We start from the raw sequence: 14,655 nt of genomic DNA, 5'->3' as shown, positions 1-14,655 counted from the left end.
AGCAAACATGCCGTTTCAGCTTGCTTCTACAAGTCATTGAAATGTTTCATTGTGACTCATGTTTTGCTGGAACATTTGCAACACTATACGGGGTGCGCTACTGAGCAAGTTTACCACACCAGAAAAGCCAAACATATGGAGCTAGTAATGTGACACAAACATCAAAATGCATTTGTTTACAAATCACATGCTATGATAACAGTGTTTGGAGGTCATAAACAGGGTGTGAATTATGAGGATGCATTTCTGTAGCTTGATTTTAAATTGTAAATTCGGCATGCTCTAAAATGATCTATAAAATCCCAGTCATTTAAGGATGTGCATTTATAGCATGGACAAAATAATTGAATGATAAAGTTTAACCTCTTTAACATAATGCTGTTAAAATGAATGTGTGAAGCATACTGCTCAAATGCAACACTAAAATAAAAGTGTGTGCTTTATCTGTCAATCAGATGTGCATGAATGGCAACAGCACGCTCCCGGCGAGTTTTCTTTTCAGAATCATTATTGATCTATATCAACCCCCATGATGGACACTGTAAGTCACATCCTGATTATAACACAGACATAACAGAAAAAAGTTGAATGGCTAATGCTTATATGCTTAGTTTAGTCAAAAAAAAAAAAAAAAAAAAAAAAAAAAAGAAGTTATTCACACCTGAGTGCATCTCGTTCTTCTGCAGAATCAATAAATTGACTTTTATTGTATGAAACAAGATGCACACCGGTTTGGAATGACATAAGGGTGAGTAAATGATGACCGAATCCTTTAAGGTGAAAAACAGCTTAGAGAAGCTTTCTAAACCAATTTGGCAGCATTGCACCACATGGGTGTAAAGAAGAGGCCAGCTTAGGAAAAATGCAAAATGCACAAACGCACACTAACAGAAGTGTCAGAATGTAACTAAAATAACCCCATGGCGTGAGAGAAGCCTCTCTCTTTCTCTGAGATAAATGCGCTTCTGTCCGGCTCTGTGCTTATATTCCTGGTTTTGCATAATGCGTAATAACAGAAATGAGTTCAGACCCCCCAAAACAACAGTCCGCTGCGCGCGCGCACGCACAGATATCCAATCAGACTAACAGTGCTCGCTCACCTTGATGATCGGCTGATGAACACGCTGCGGATTCTGGTCTGGATCAGCACATCTGTCCACGGTCTTTGAAAGTTTGGAGATCCGAACGCAGCGCTCAGTGAATGATCACACGCTTTAATGTTTTCAATGTGTGATGAACACAAACACAAACAGCGTCCTGTGCGTACTGCTCTTCATCACTCTGTGCCACAAGTGTCTTTCTATTCGATCCCCCAGGGCTGGAGATTTACCGGGAGCGCGCGCACGCGAACGCGAACGCGGAGAGGGAAAGGCTGAGTGCGCGTGTGAAGCAATCTCTCTCTCCCTGATTCTGGAGCTGAAGGCGTGTAAAGGCGGGCGAGATCGACGTGCTCCGCAGAAAGGCGGCGTTCCGCGAGCACACTTCGATTTTGGACGGGTTGTCTCACCTGTTGACTGTTTTTGATGAAATCTCGCCCTCTCCTGTCGGAGGTCTGTCACAGACACCGATTAAGAATGACTGAGGGGTGATGGAGTAAATTCATTTTTTTTTATTAAAGAAGAATGATTGAACATTACTTATTATCTTAAACAGTGAAGAAGAGGAGAAAAATAGATAAACAAAATAAACTAATAACCACACAGAAAAAAAAATAAAACAGAGAAACTCAAATAAAAAAATTGTCCTTAAGACATTCAAATGTTGCAGCGTTTTTAAATTGTTATAAATTTGCATTAGAGACTTTTTCAAAGCTTCAATTTCTGATAAAATGAATTACACTTTGGTATGCATTTTGCAAATTTTTGTTTATGAATATCATATTTACCTTGCAAAATGTAAAAGTTAACGACATAATCATTTTACTTTTGTGTGAATAAGTACAAATAACATTTTTTAAATATATCATATAATTAATATTTCTTTGCAGGAATAGAAAGGCACTAACATTAAACCAAAAAACCATGAGACGAATCACAATTATATTGAGTAATTTTCTCTCTTTTTGCCGGTTTCATGACGACACAGCTGTGGTTGCCAGAAATTAAACGTAAAATCTGTGACACTAATGTTTCCAGATGTCATATTTATCTGTCCATAATGACCAACACAACTAGGACAAGGGCAAAACACAACTTACATTGTACTAAAATAAAGCAATAAAGATTACACTATCAGTCAAAAGTTTTTGAATAGTAAGATGTTTTATGTTTTTTTTTTTTAAAGTCTCTTCTGCTCACCAAGCCTGCATTTATTTGATCCAAAGTAAAGCAAAGCAGTACAATTGTGAAATATTTGTACTATTTAAAATAATTGCTTTCTATTTGAATATATTTTAAAATACAATGTATCCTTGTGATTTTAAAGCTGAATTTTTAGCATCATTACTCCAGTGACACGATCCTTCAGAAATAATTCTAATATTCTGATTTGCTGCTAAAAAACATTTATTATTATTAGTATTATAATTATTATGTTTAAAACAGCTGAGTAGATTTTATTCAGGTTTCTTTGAAGAATAGAATGTTAAGAAGAACAGCATTTATCTGAAAGAGAAATCTTTTGTAACATTGTAAATGTCTTTATCATCACTTTTGATCACTTTTAAAGCACCCTTGTTAAATAAAAATAATAATTTCTATAATCCCCCACCAAAAAGTATTCATTTCTATTACAGTCCCCCACTGGAAAATCATGGAAAAAATGACTCAATTGTTTTAAATATTGATGATTATAATAATGAAAAATGTTTCTTAAACAGCAAATCAGCATATTAGAATGATTTCTGAAGGATTATGTGACACTGAAGACTGGAGAAATTATGCTGAAATTTTAGCTTTAATCACAGGAATAAATTACATTTTAAAATATATTCATATAGAAAGCAGCTATTTTAAATAGTAAAAAAATATTTCACAATATTATTGCTTTTGCTGTTGGATGTTGGATCAAATAAATGCAGGTTTGGTGAGAAAAAAAAAAGACTTCTTTAAAAAACATTACAAATCTTACTGTTTAAAAACGTTTGACTGCTAGTGCACATATTAAAATAATCAATAAAAATAGGCATAAACAAAAATATTTTTAAACAAATTTGGGAATGTCCTTTTAATTCTCTTTATAATAAAATATATGATCTTTCATAGTTTTCACTTGCAAAAACACTAACTGGCCAGCATCTTGAAGTAAAATTACACTTGAGAAAGAAATAAGTTTTCACTGTATATGGCATAAGTTCATTTACTGTACAGTTAACCAGCAAGCAGGTTTGTACTGTAGCATTTTTAATCTTGCTAGTTGACATTTTTATAGTCTGTAAAAAGAAATAAAAAATACAGTGTAGAAAGTCATGTAGAAATGCACAGCATGTGTGTAAAAACAATTACATTTCAACAAACAGTGGGTTTGTTTTTTTAAGTCACTGGATGAGTTTAAAGTTTTGAGAGTTTGAGATACAATAAAGGCTTACATTTCAAAGTGATATAGATAAAATTGATCTTATGGATTATTGTCAAGCAACCTTTATGCTCTTTTTGGAGCTTAAAAATTCAGCCTCCCATTGACATTCATTATATGGAAAAAATATTCTTTAAAAATATGTTCTTGTGTAAAAGTCATAACTGTGTAGTATGGTGATAAAGTGTAAATCAGTTGCACAACCTTTTTAGAACAATCTGATCTAACTAACTAAAAAATTGCCTCAGAGCTCTATTTGCTTGGCTGACGCAGCTGTTAAACCCTCTATTGCAATAACAACCTGCTCAGTCACGTCTCTTACTAGGTCAATCATGTGTTGAAGTATGCTTATAGCAGAAAAATCCATAAAAGATCAATGATGCAGTGTATAATTTTTTTTTATAAGGATTTAATTGCTGAGAGCTGAATGTGTTTTGATGGCAACCTCCGACAAGACAGCAAACATCAGATCCATATCATGCTTTTTTGAGTCTTGATTTGTGCTGTTATAGCACCGGTTGACAATAAAGGGTTTTTATATTTGTTTTTACACCAAATATACATTAAACTAATTGAAATGACACATTACTTCTAAAATGTGATTAATATAAACTCTTGAATGCTGTTAAAACAGCTTCGCTTGCATAGAAAAAAAAACTTGCCCTTTAGACTCACTCTATTCTTTATTATTACTCTATATAATTACTCTATTTGCTTACTGCTTGTTTTCTTAAAAAAAAAAAAAACTTACACTAGCTTATCTGTTCTTTTTGTAATCTATCTATTTTTAGGCCTCTAACACTAGCTTGCTTTTTCTTTTTTTATTCAATCTATTTTCTTTTTATTTATTATATAATTTAAAAACTTGAGAAATTAGACTTGTCACATTGCATGTTATTGCTCCTTTGTTGATTTTTATGGCTTCCATTGTCCTCTTTTGTAAGTGGCTTTGGATAAAAGTGTCTGCTAAATGTCTAAATGTAAATGTAAATGCATAATTTTTGCAATGAGGAAGTCAGAAGATAATTGTCACTGCATGCACTTACTTTTTGCTATTGCTCACATAACTGAACATTAAACTTTAACAGGTATTTCCCTTCACTCAAAAACACAAAACAACACTTAATTTAAGCATTTACTCTCCCGATCGAGTTCTAAGCACACTAGGAACAAAAAATTTCACTTAATGCTGAAACTGGTAATCCCAACTCAAAGGTAAATTTCAGTTTTACATATTTATGTAGGTTGTGCACAATAAAAAAGCAGCTTTAATTTTAAAGAAGTAAATTTAACAAGCAGCAAAGATCTTTTTTTTAACTCCTTTATGTTTTGCAATTTGCTGAATTCATGTAGACGCACCTTTTGGCAGAGGTCTAGTGTCCTTGCGTAATTATTCCTGAGGGTGGCACTAATGCTGATTCACAGGCTCTCTAAGTAACTACCCCAAACGTGCAGTTGGGTCCATACACCATTGAAGTATTCCCTCAAAATAGGTCTATCTATCTAGTAACATTTATAGCCATCAGATGGCACTGTTGCCAATACTATGAGACTGAAACTTTTCCCAGTACAGAGTACACTCTTAAAAATAAAGGTGCTTCAAAAGTTTCTTCAAGCGATGCCATAGAAGAACCATTTTTGGTTCCACAAAGAACCATTTAGTCAAAGGTTCTTTAAAGAAATCTCTTCCTTACCTTTTTATAATCTCAAGAACCTTCTTTCGCCACAAAAAAAAAAAAAAAACTTTCTTGATGGGACCATTTAGACTAAAAAGTTTCTGAAGCACCTTAATTTTTAAGAATATTGGGTAGACTGAGTACAGTAGACACACGTTTTGCTTTTTTCCATCACTACACAAAAACTAGATGCAACCGATTTTTCATATAATATATTCTTCAGTTTGTGCACTAAAATTTCATACATTTATAATAGCTAATAAAGTAGTTAATATTTTCCACATTTAGCTCATAAACATGGTGCATTTTTGTCTCAAATGTACCCATATGGTGTACAGTTAAAACACCCATTCTTAATGATCTAAAGCTTATGGCAAATGTAAAAAATTACAAAATTACAGTTGTGCAACATATTTATTTTTTTATTCAGACTTATTATTTGCATTATTTAATTCAGATTCAGTTAAAAAAGGAACATATATTTGACACTAGAAAAGATATGGCAAACAGTACAAATGTAAACCTTATGGGGACCTATAAATGTTCCCATAAAATGGGATGGAGTTTCCTTTTAATCCCCCGTATTTTTCCGGTGTTCCTCTGTGCTTCATTTTAATTGTTGTTGTTGCACTAGATATACGTGTTTGTCCTGTGCCATTGCATTTGGTTTCATTTTCTCCCTTTAACCATACTTCTGCATGTCTGTCAAAAAAGTAGGCTACTTTTTTATTGCTTGAGAACAAGTTGTACTTTTTTACTTTTACTCAAGTATGTTTTTGGCCAGATACTTGCACTTTTAATTGAGTAAAAGTTTCACTGACACTGATAGTAGGATGAAAAACCAATGTTTCAATAACTGAAAATCCAAAAGACAAAAATCCAAAATCCTAGGCCTGCTGGCTGGTCTTAGCTGGTTTAAGCTGGAAGTAGCTGATTTTAGCTGGTCCCCCAGCCTGTCCAGCTAAGACCAGCCTGACCAGCCTACACTCTTACAAATAAAAGTTCTTCATGATACCACATAAGAACCTTTTTGTCTAAATGGCTCCATTAAGAACCTTTAACATCTGAAGAACCTTTCTGTTTCACAAAAGGTTCTTTGTGGCAAATAAGGTTCTTCAGATAATAAAAAGGTAAGCAAGAAATGGTTCTTTAAAGATCCTTTGACTGAATGGTTCTTTGTGGAACCAAAAATTTATTTTTGAAAGTGTAGGCTGGTTATAGCTGTTTTTTCACCAGGGAAGACAAGGGTCATTAGTCAGTAAGTTGGTAAGACAAATAGAAAAAAAACAAAAGACTAGGCAGGTGAACAAAAATGAAAAATACTGTTGTCGGCCTGCAGAGGGCATTATTGTGTTCAATGCACATCTATAACATTTTTCTGTTTTACTAAGCTGAAAAAAGTGACGAGAAGAAAATAACTATTAAAAAGAACGGAGTGTCTATTTACACTATACGTGAAAATAGCCCGCCTTGTTGGCAGAGGCTATTTACACTAAGTCCACCCACCAATGTGTGATTTGGATAGTCAACATTACAAAAGATTGCTGTTAATTGTCAGCTTAAGTGGCGCAGAGGATACAATAGCCAAAAATACATTGTATGGGTCAAAATTATCCATTTTTATTTTATGCCAAAAATCTGTATTAAGTAAAGATCATGTTCCATGAAAATGTTTTGTAAATTTCCTACCATAAATATTTCAAAACCTAATTTTTGATTAGTAATATGCATTGCTAAGAACTTCATTTGGACAACTTTAAAGGCGATTTTCTCAATATTTTGATTTTTTTTTTTTTTTTGCACCCTCAGATTACAGATATTCAAATTGTTGATTTTCAAAAGAGCTTATTTATTCAGCTTTTAGCCTTTAAAATGACAAACATTTTAACTATGACTGGTTTTGTAGTCCAGGGTCACATATAATGAAATCTGCAAGTTGTTACTGCATTCTAACAAATAATATTTTGAAATAAATGTAAATACTACTAAAATACTGAAATACTTACTGGGAATAAAAAAATAAAAAAAAAGACTAAAACTGAAATAAAATAATTTTAACCTAAATAGTAGTATTAAAAAAAGCCTAATAAAAATGACAAAAGCACACAACAATATTGGAAAAATTATATAAAAATAAAATAATAAAAACTTATTTAAAATGCTAATAAAATAATACTAATAAAACAAAAACTTATTTAAAATACTAATAAAATAATACTAACAAAACAATAACAAATAATACATTGACACATATTTATTATAATGTAAGAAATTGTAAAATGTAAAATGTGAAACTGCAAACAAACATGAATTTACACTGATTTAGCACTACTATAGTAGTAGTACCGTACAACAGATGACCTTTTTCTCAGTATGTAGCCTATTGTTTTGCATTGTATTATTTGCATGTTCTTTTTTAATGATCAAAAGTAAAATGGGGTTTAATAGGCTTGAAGGTAATTATAATGTTATGTTATGCTGAGTGAATGATACCATTGTCTGTTTGAAAGTGCCATTAAAGGGCATCTCAGTCTGGAGGATCCTTGGTTTCGGGCCACTTTCAGCTCCAACGCACCTGTCAGGAAGTTTCTAGTGATCCTGAAGATCTTGATTAGCTGGTTCAGGTGTGTTTAATTAGGGTTGGAGCTAAACTTGACTGGAAAATGCCCCTCGAGGAACAGGTTCAGACACTTGTCATGGATTGTATATTAACTTGGTTAGGCACAGAATTTTTAATGGGATTTAAAGTTTCTTATGTGCATAAATGCTGCTTTTATTTGGTTAAAAAAACTGTAAAATTTGGAAATATTATTTCAATTTAAAATAACTATTTTCTATGTGAATATATTTTAAAACGTAATTTATTCCTGTAATACAACGCTGAATTTTCAACATTATTATTCTAGTCTTTAGTGTCACATGATCCTTCAGAAATCATTCTAATATGCTGATTTATTATCAATGATGAAAGCAGTTGATATTTTGCTGCTTGATATTTTGTAGGATAAAAAGTGATAGCAAAGACTTATATTGTTAGAAAAGATTTATATTTTGAATAAATACTGTTATTTTTAACATTTTATTCATCAAGAATCCTAAAAAAGGAATCACAGGTTCCAAAAAAATATTAAGCAGAATGATTATTTTAAGATAATAATTTTGGTTTCGGGCTGATTTTTTAAGAAACGTGACACTGAAAACTAAAGTAATGGCTGATAATAATTCAGATGTGCATCATAGGAATAAAATATATCTTAAAATATATGAACATAGAACACCATTATTTCAAACCGTAATAATATTTTACAATATTACATTTTTCCTGTATCGTTTATCAAGTAAATGCAGCCTTGATGAGCATATAAGAAAATATTTATTTTTATAAAAAAGAAAAATCTTACTGATCCCAAACTTTGTGGCAGTCTATATGTATGCATAAATATAACTCAAAAGATCATTAGCAAGTCCTTAAAGTAGTCAAAGAGAATCCAATCAAACAAAGGAGACAACAATATGTACTTTGTCATTTATTTACTCAGAAAAATTATGCATTGTCAATATCTATGAGTGTCAAAAGTATGTTTTGAATATCTGTTACCCCTTTTTGCAGAAATAACTGCACCTAAACATGTCTCTTGTAACTTCTGATCAGTCCTGCATAATGACCTGTTGCTTATTCCTCAGTACAGAACTGCCTCAACTTGTGATCGGATTAAGGTTCGGACTTTGACTTGACCATTTCAAAACATTAACGTTGTTCTTCTTTAACCATTCTTTGGCAGAACGACTTTGCTTGGGGTTGTCTTGAAATTCAGTTCTTGGATAAATATCCAGACATTTTCTTTTAGAATTGCAGATGTTATTCAGAATTCATTATTCCATCAATGATGGCAAGCCATTCTGGACCAGATGTAGCAAAACAAGCCCAAACCATGATACTACCACCACCATGTTACACAGATGGGATAAGGTTCTTATGCTGTAATGCATTGCTTTTCTTTCTCCAAACATAATGATTCTCATTACATTTACATCTAGACATTTAGCAGACGCTTTTATCCAAAGAGGACAATGGAAGCAATCAAAATTAACAAAAGAGCAATGACATGCAGGTGCTATGACAAATCTCATTTAGCTTAACACAGTACATGTAGCAAGGTGTTATTTAATTATAAAATAAATAAAAAAGAAAATAGAATAAAAAAAGAAAAAGCAAGCTAGTGTTAAAGGCCTAAAAATAGATAGACATAAAACAACAAGAACACAGAAGCAAGTGTTAGTTTTTTTTTTTTTTAAGAAAACAAGCAGTAATTATTTTTTAAAGAATAGAATTAGAATAGAGGGTGCTAGAGTTAGAGGGTCAAATAAAGATAGAACAGATGTTTTTAGCCGAATATTGAAGATGGCTAAGGACTCAGCTGTTGGGATTGAGTTGGAAAGGTCATTCCAGCAGGAGGGTACAATAAATGTGAAAGTACGTGAAAGTGATTTTGTGCCTCTTTGGGATGGCACAATAATGTGCTGTTCATTTGCAGAACACAAGCTTCTAGAGGCACATAAGTCTGAAGTAATGAATTTAGGTAAAGGGGTGCAGAGCCAGTGGTGGTTTTGTAGGCGAACATTAATGCCTTGAATTTTATGCGAGCAGCTATTGGTAGCCAGTGCAAATTGATCAAGAGAGAGGTTTGATGTGTGGTGTTCTCGGCTCATTAAAAAATTAATCTTGCATGTATTTGCGCATTAGATGGGCCCTACGGGCCTATGGGGTTCCTTGGAACTCTCAGTTGCCTATTCATCCTTTGCGCAAACTAATTCTTCCTTCTGAGGAATCTCCTTCCTCTGCTTCAGTTATCAACTCTTTCTTCTTGAGCATTCATACAAACCTTTATCTACTACAACTGTTTGGGCCAAAGATCTCAATGAAGATGTGAATGTTTTATTTTCAGATCAGGTATGGGATATGTTTAAATCGTCTTCGAAAAACCCTAATCACCAAATGATTCATTGGAAATTGCTTCATAGCCCAGCAAGCATTTTTTGGTCTAAAAGACGTCTATTAGCCGTGAAAACACAGCCCAGACGTCTAGGCTAAAACAAGTTTAATCTGGGCTGTCAGTGAAAATTTAATAGACGTCTACAAAGATCCCAGTATTAGACTAGTCATCAATTTAAAAATGACAAATTAAAATTACACAAATTAAACCATAAAACCTTGTAAAGCCGCTGAGTCTGCTTACAGGATGGAATATCATACATCTAACTAGTTATTTTGCCAAAAATGGCATGCAACCAAATTCAAGATTATTTGGGCTGGAAGTGGGTTACACATAGCCGGACTATATCGGGTTTATAGTTAACCCAGATGGTGAAATGACGACTATTGCTTGCTGGGAGGGTTTACTTGACTCGAATGAAACGTTTTTATATGAATCTGTCATCTTCTCCTAAGTGTAATCTCTGTTCACAAGAACCTTTAGGGACATTTTTGCATTTTTTTTGGGGGGGAGTGCCCCTCTCTCTCACTTTTTTGGTCTCAACTTTCACAGGATCTATCATCTATATGGGCATTGAGAGGCACTTTTTCATGAATGATTTCTGGGACCTTACTTTATCTGGCCAACAAAGATGTTTACTGTTATCTGCTCTCACAGCAGCAAAAAAAATTGCTAGTCAACCGTTGGAGTCCTCCTCACACAATGGACAGACGAACCTGGACGGTGTATTTGTTGGACATTATATCAATGGAACTCTCAACTGTTCTCGTATACATGGATCTAATGTCAAAACTGTAAATTTATGGCAGTCAGATTTTAATGTTGTGTCATCCTTTCTAAAATCGTTGTAAATGTTTTTTTTTTTTTTGGTGGTTGTTGTTGTCTGTTTTGTTTTGTCTTGTTACCAGGGGTGGGATGGGGTGGGGTGGGTTCTTAATTTGCACATTTGATTTTTGCTTTATATTACTGTTATTTGAAGAAAATTAAATATACAGTTGTTAACAACAACAAAAAAATAACAAAAATAATCTTGCAGCCGCATTCTGGATTAATTGAAAAGGTTTGACAGAACTGGCTGGAAGACCTGCCTAAAGAGCATTGCAATAGTCCAGCCTGGACAGAACAATGAAGGAGCTTGAACAACGAAGGATTAGTTCACTTTCAGAACAAAGATTTACAGATAATGTACTCACCCCCTTGTCATCTAAGATGATAATTTCTTTCTTTCTTTATTATGTTTCTACTTCTATGGTGCCCCTGAGTTTGAACTTTCAAAATGCAATTTAAATGCAGCCTCGAAAGGCTCTAAACAATCCCAGCTGAGGAAGAAGGTTCTTATCTACTAAAGTTAATGTACAATTTATTCACTTTTTAACCACAAATGCTCGTCTTGTCTAGCTCTGCGATGCTCATCACACTCACACAGTGTTTTATCTTTTTTTGTAAAGGGCGTTTGACCTTATTTGCATGCTTACTTTGTAAACACTTTTGCAGTGATATACGATTTTGAAGTTGGAGGAGAAAATGAGATGGGAGTTTTTCAACATACCCTAACTGTATTGAACAAGAGTGCACAGAGTACACATGTGCATCACAGTGCTAGACAAGACGAACATTCGTCATTAAAAAGTATATAAATTAACCGAAAATAACTGAGCGTTTCATTAGATCAGAGCCCTTTGAAGTTGCATTTAAACTGCATTTTAAAAATTTAAACTCGGGGGAACCATAGAAGTCCACTATGTGGAGAATATTCCTGAAATGTTTTCCTCAAAAAACATAATTTCTTTACAACTAAAGAAAGAAAGACATAAATATCTTGGATGACAAGGAGGTGAGTAAATTATCTGTAAAATTTTGTTCAGGAAATGAACTAATCGTTTAAAACCAAAGTTATCTATTTTGGTCTCATCTGTCCATAAAACATTTCTCAAATAGCCCTCAGGCTTGTCCACATCATCTGTACCAAACTGCAGATGGGTAGTAGTGTTTTTGTTTGTTTGTTTGTTTGTTTGTTTGTTTGTTTGTTTGTTTGTTTGTTTGTTTGTTTGTTTGTTTGTTTGTTTTGAGTGCAGGGGCTTTCACCTTGCAACTCTGCCATGCACACCATGGTTGTTAAGCATTATCCTGATGTTGGACACATGAACATTAACAGTAGCCAATGTGAGAAATGCCTTACAAAACTTGCTTTTAGATTTATCTTTTGTTGGACCACTCCTGAGGGTAACAGTAGGCGCATTTCCATTACAGTTTTGCACAAAACTTTGCCGATATTTTATAACTGTCGATTAAAAAGTCTTGCGAAATGACAGCGTTTCCAATAACCAATGTTATGCGACTAAAACGCAATTTTTCCTCTTGTGATAAGTCATGGCATCAGATTTTTGTGGGATTTTGGCTATGGTTTTGTAACTTTTTCCAGTCTGATCAACAACCCGATGTCCTCAGAGCTATGATTTACTTCCACAAACTTGATCAAACTTTGATAGATCCTGTTTTCTAAATAGTAATCCCACTGACCGAAAACACCTCTGAACAAATGGACTCTAATTTCCTCTTTAAATTAACTGTTAATATAGAGATTCACATATTTTTGCCACTCACAGATATTATTTATTAGATATTTTTCCTAAATTAAATAAACTACCATGCATTTTCAACTCATTAGTTTGATTGGGTTGTCTTTACCAACTTTTGTAGACTTCAATCTGATGATCTTTTGGTTTATTTACGCAGAAATACAGAAAACTCTAAAGGGTTCACAAACTTTCAAGCAGCAAAGTATATACAGTAGCATACAATAGCTGGAATTTGAGCTCCAGTATACTATAACAGGATCACCAAGAGTGCATTTCCACTTAAGCTGTATGCAGATACCTGAGGAAAAAGTATCACATGCTCAAAAACCTCTGTTAACACTATAAACAGGTTAATCTGGTTGTGTGTCTTTGTCTTGCATCATGAAACACAATCTTGTTGCACCATCAGAATACACTCCATCCTCCTTAGACAAGATGAGTTTTTTTCAAAAAGTTCAACAATTAGGCCTAACTCTGGGTCAAAGTAATGAAATGATAGGTTTCATAAAGATTTCAGTAAGATTTAGAGTAACATAATGTAAGACGTAATAGACTAATGTACTTTCTACAATGTATAATTTAGAGATTTTGGAATTTAAAGAAGTGATCAGCATGAATACCATACATCAGCTGTAAATGTATGGATGAGATAAAAGTAAACAGGATGAAATGTAACAATATCATCTTTACTTTTGACTGTTAATTTGAGTAGAAGTTCAACACACCCTAGAGAAAAAGGAGGAAAAGAATGAACTTTATTGGTCTTCGCATACATCATCTTCATTCAAAATTCATAGTTCCTGCAATGCAGAAGTAGAATAGTTATCACTTACCCAGTTGGTTGATTACATTGATAATTGCAAACATTTGTTGTATTACAAGTTTTCTAAAGTATTAGGTTTAAATATGCAAATAAGCCATTGTTTAATGAAATATGTGCTAATTTGCATACATTTCTAGTACAAAAGTCTAAACACTGGATGAAGTCAGTTTCAAAATTCTTGTTTCATTTTTTTGACATATTAGAGAGTAGAGATTTTTGGGTATCTCACTTTGTCACTCCATAATTCTGGAAAAAAAAAAAAAAAAAAAAAAATATATATATATATATATATATAGAAAAGACAGAAAACACTATATTTAGTTTTGGGGGGAATAAAATGTTTTATAAAATCAAGCAAATTACATATGAACAAATCCCTCTGTAAAAACCTTCAGGATATAGACAGGGATAAAAATGTAAAGTTTGGTGTGTAAGTGCCACTGAAGTGGAGATTTATGGCTCAGTGTAGGAGAAAAAACTCATTTTGAGAAAATGGCCTTTAAAAATATGCATTGTAACTGAAATCTATTGACACAAATAGATAAAGTGCTATAAAAAAAACACCTAACAGTGTCTTTTGGATATTTTCTTTCCACTTGTCTGAAAAAAAAAAAAAAAAAAACACAAAGCCCAAAATCTCACACTTGACAGGTGCATGAAAAAATTGCATTTTTGTCTGCAGTGTCTACCCTTAAAAGTGAATAAATGCTACTTATACAAGCAATAAATCAGTTAACTCTCATGTACTATGTACTTACACTTAAGTTAATCATTTGATACAATGCACTTTTTGTGTAAAATGTTTTTACATTGTACTTATATTTTAAAAATACCTGCATGTAATTGCATCTGTAATAAATTTCTGTAATTACATTCATAATTACACTGTTGACCCATCACATACACCTTAACCAACCCTCAAACCTACCCATACCACCTAACCTTACCCATTTCCCACGTCAATAGCAGCAAAAGTGTTTTGCAATACAATATGAGCACAATAAGTACATTGTACTTATTTTTTTATGTAAGTACATAGTTAAGTCTACCTAATATAAAGTGTGACCAGT

The 14,655-nt window shown here is 33.1% G+C and overlaps 1 protein-coding gene across 2 annotated transcripts in view; it reads right to left on the bottom strand.

Annotated features, from left to right (window-relative positions):
* The window catches only part of LOC141331783 (RAS guanyl-releasing protein 2), a 59,410-nt gene extending 58,023 nt beyond the window's left edge, over positions 1–1,387 (bottom strand). For both annotated transcript variants that reach the window (XM_073836811.1, XM_073836810.1), the window contains exon 1: positions 1,101–1,387. The gene's annotated coding sequence lies outside the window, so the exon portion shown is untranslated. The remainder of the gene's footprint in view (positions 1–1,100) is intronic.
* Between the last annotated feature and the right edge of the window lie 13,268 nt (positions 1,388–14,655).

Source organism: Garra rufa, chromosome 3, assembly GCF_049309525.1.
Source record: "Garra rufa chromosome 3, GarRuf1.0, whole genome shotgun sequence".
Taxonomy (NCBI): domain Eukaryota; kingdom Metazoa; phylum Chordata; class Actinopteri; order Cypriniformes; family Cyprinidae; genus Garra; species Garra rufa.
The sequence above is the reverse complement of the archived record's forward strand: the minus strand, read 5'-3'. Positions and strand labels throughout refer to the sequence as shown.